The sequence below is a fragment of the Schistocerca gregaria genome, chromosome 4 (assembly GCF_023897955.1).
Source record: "Schistocerca gregaria isolate iqSchGreg1 chromosome 4, iqSchGreg1.2, whole genome shotgun sequence".
NCBI lineage: Eukaryota > Metazoa > Arthropoda > Insecta > Orthoptera > Acrididae > Schistocerca > Schistocerca gregaria.
This window is the reverse complement of record NC_064923.1, coordinates 294019289-294023364: the sequence shown is the minus strand read 5'-3', so window position 1 is coordinate 294023364 and position 4076 is coordinate 294019289. Positions and strand designations below refer to the sequence as shown.

General features: G+C 43.2%; 1 non-coding gene across 1 annotated transcript; it reads right to left on the bottom strand.

Annotated features, from left to right (window-relative positions):
• Positions 1-323: 323 nt before the first annotated feature.
• Trnat-ugu (transfer RNA threonine (anticodon UGU)) lies at positions 324-397 on the bottom strand. Its single transcript has one exon. It is a non-coding gene; the product is annotated as a tRNA-Thr (tRNA).
• Positions 398-4076: the final 3679 nt, after the last annotated feature.

Genomic DNA, 4076 nt, shown 5'->3' with positions numbered 1-4076 from the left:
GCAGGTCCTCGGACTCGCAGACGTCAAGTGAACATTTGCGCGCCGGAGATCATCGCTATCGGTTCTGTGTGTGTACCGTCGTGTTAGTGCTTCAGTGTTCTGACCGCCTTCGCTCCATCGTTCACATGTATCATCTCAGTCATCAGTGTTCTTGTACAATGCTGACCGTTTTTTATTTTACTACACCTGTGAGCGGCTCCGTGTCTTTTTACTCATGTGCCTACTGCTTTTGTCCCCCATTATGTTTTGTAATTACAATATAGTGAACACCCTTAGCAGCTTACAGGCGTTGACATACGTCAACGGGGACAGATGAAAATGTGTGCCCCGACCAGGACTCGAACCCGGGATCTTCTGCTTACATGGCAGACGCTCTATCCATCTGAGCCACCGAGGACACAGAGGATAGCGCGAGTGCAGGAATTTATCTCTGGCACGCCTCCCGCGAAACCCACATTCTCAACGTATTGTCCCGCACTACATTCGTAGTGCCCCCGCCCATTATACTCATTACTCGCGCCGCGTTGCCGATTCCCGCAAGAGTCCGGGCACTGTTTGTGCGTTCGCACAGAAGGAGACGATGATCGATTGGCCGGTGAGCCTTATATATAATATTTTGTTTTTCGGTGTCATCCTTGTTTCTATTTGTGCTGTCTGTGGACGAAGAGCGGCGTAATATTGCGCTGCCAGTCCACCTTTTGTATAAGGTGTTAAAATAACCATAAAGGGAAAAAAATATGTGCCCTACCTCGGATAGCTTTCGGAATACAGTACATGTTCATATGAAAATTTTTGCTTCAAATGGTGTTTCCTGTCATGTACTTGATATAGACCATTTCTCCTTGGCCATTCTGTGTAGAGCGACAGACCCACCTGGCAACATGAGCAGAGCACTTATAGGTACGTGGGTCCGTCAGTCGTATTCCATAGGCACTACAGCTTTCCACACCCACGTAGTTCGCCAGTTGATTCGGCATCTGTGTCGCCCGCCCCTCTGTCCGGTCGATACGCGTCATTAATGCAGTCCGACAATCATCGCATTTCGATAGGCGCCCGCCGGCGATACAGCGGAGGAGCGATAGGAAAGCAGTTTGATTTTCACGGCCAGTCTGGGACGGCCACGTGGCTGTGACGGCCACCGCGCGCGGCGCTTCAATTTGCCGTAATCCCGGCTCCGATAATTGAACGCCCGCCCGCGGCACAGCCGTGACGCCGGTCCACCGAGAGGCACCGCGAGCCGCCGCACCGGACTGCCATGTGCTGCTCTGCGCCGGACGACCCACCACTCGCTGCAGAAGTCCTTCCAGACGCCAATGGCCCCCTACCCACTCCCCAGCACCGCAGCTTACACTAAGAGCATTACGCCCAGTGTGATCCCGATTATGACCCTCGACGAAAGTCTATACAAGTCGCTTTGACCGTCTTTCTTGCCGTATCAGCCTGTTATAGGCCGGATCCTACTGTCTCCGCGAAATTTCCCCAAAGACTTCTGACAGATCAACCAACGTCTGAATCATCTCGGGAACCTGACACACCAAACTCAAACCGCTTTTTCCGTATTTAGCAACAACGCAGTCAGAAAATACGTCCAGTTCGAGGGAATAATTCCGTTAGAGTTTCATTAAAAAAGTCAAATAAAGCATACGTGTAGGCCTACTGGAATCAATACGGGGGTTTCGCAAACGTTAGGCATCACACCACCCCATGAACATTCTCAAAATCTGTACTCAGGCGACGAAAGTCATATAAAGTGTATCTGCAGAGAAATTAGTTCCAAAATTTGCCTTCTGATCCCACCCAGATCTGTAGAAACATACCTGACCAGAACACACAGGGATTTTTGCAAACTAATTTCTGAACCTTTATCCAGCAACAATGAGAAGGACGTAGATTTAATATCTTCTACAATATCATCTGCTTCTACTTTGGCAACAATTTCTTTTACAATGTTGGTGCATTTAGAGCGTTTTATTCGTATGTTCTAGGCAATTTAAAATCAGAAAATACATCTTTCACCAAGGGGATTAAATTGTCAACAATTTGCAATGTAACATTAAGTTCTGCAACTAAAGTTGACGGTTTAACCGCTGCTTCTTTCTCTCCTCCGTTACAATTTTTCCACACTGTATTTCCACGTTACATGCAGCGCATCTACATTTGAATTCATTACCTGGAATCTGTCTTAACCGACCCTTAAAAGTAAGATCAGTTAGCCATTGGCTTTGAAATTTCTTGTTTCTCGAAATTTTCTCGTCGTTTTCTTCTGGCATTAATTTACCACTATCTCTTCTTTTCTTTTTCGGAGTACTTTGTTTGCCACTCATTTTACATACTAATCATACGTACTATGTAGGTACACTTTCACTGCGACTGACATAACGCAACTGCATGGAAAACTAACGGTCTAAAGCTGCTCTTTCTCAGGACAGGTTCCATAAACGGGGAAACCCTTTGCAGTGAGGTCACTGGTAGCTGGAGATGTTGAGAACCATAGCATTGTTTGTAATGTAGCTACATATATGAAATTTTTTTCTTAGTTTACTTATTTCGCTAATCATTTCAAAATACCATCGTTTGTTGAAGTTACTCATTCTTCACCTTTTTGTTACAAGATCAAATTTTTGGTTATTTTCTCCTCGTTTGTGGGCAATTCTCCCTCAACCTGGCGTCATTGACTTGAATCCAGTGATTAATAATAACATTTCTGTTTATCGTTTCGATTAAATGTAGCTGTCAGTTAACTGCAATTTAATGCTATGCTTCACAACAGACTGTTCTAAACTCGTTAGTTCCAGTAAATTAATATCGCCTTTCATTTAGCTTACAGATTCATTTTTTAAAAAAAACGTTGCTGTAAATGACAGAGTATAATAATAATTAAGAGCTTCAGTACGTCTTTCATAATCTGTATTTTTAACATCTCTACTCTATGCCAATGGGATGCATTTTTCTGACTGCGTGTGAAATCTACTGGACTGCAAACTTGATTAGTACACTACGGAATACCGGCAGTTACCGTTTCGAGAGATATGAGCACTGTTTCGCTGCGTGCCACACTTTAATATGATGGTAGGTAAATGGCGGCGGACTGTCAATGCTGAATTCAGAGGTTTAGACTCAGATGCTTCCCACGTCGTGATGACTGCAGTGAAATCGCCGCTCTGCTGTCCTTGAATCTCGCTGATCTGATCTGGAGCAAAATGGTGTGATGATTACGTTTATTTATGAAAATGTGATCAAAAATGAAAATAAAACTTCACTGGGGCGCCGGCGCTTCATTTGGTAGCAAAATGCGCTATACATAACACTTTAACTGTTTTCAACTGAATTGAGGACTGGATTCCACTTGGTTAGCAATACAGACACAGATATTGCATTTTAAAATTGACCATAACGTAATTACATAATTTAGATATGCAACCTTTGGCTTATTATTCCACGGAAAATAAAAGATTGGAAGCTTGGCCCTCATGCTTTGAAACACAATTCGTTGTACGTAACACATTTGATCAAACACCACCCCAAGTACGGAAACAGCAAAATTCGTATGCTATAATTTGCCTTGCTTATTACGATAATTGTTTGATTTCTTCTTTCTCCTTCTGAAGTCTGCTACTCTTCCGCTTCCGCATTTGCATCGATAGCAAAATAAATTCTTCTTTAAAGTTTTAGCAAACTGTAACAACGAAAGGGCAGCAGTTGTCTTCCGGAACATTCCACGTTGGATTCGTCTTCCCTCATGAATAACATCTTTCCTCGATGCAGAATTGCTGCTTATGACTTCTTCCAAACTTCTCCTCCTTCCAGTACTGGCAAAATGATTTTTTTCACAATTAAATGAAAGTTTAAAGCGATGTATACCGTACTAACGACCGATCCGTCTAAATGCCTCCGAGTCACGCGTGAACTAACTGCTCATGAATTGTCTCTCTCGCGTTCGTAGAACTTTTTCGTAGATATAATTTTTACTACTGGGCCGAAACTTCCAGAAACTCATAGACAATGTGTACTTGTACACTGACAATAATATTTCAATTTAAAACGGTGGTATTAATTTACAGAAGAATTTTACATGA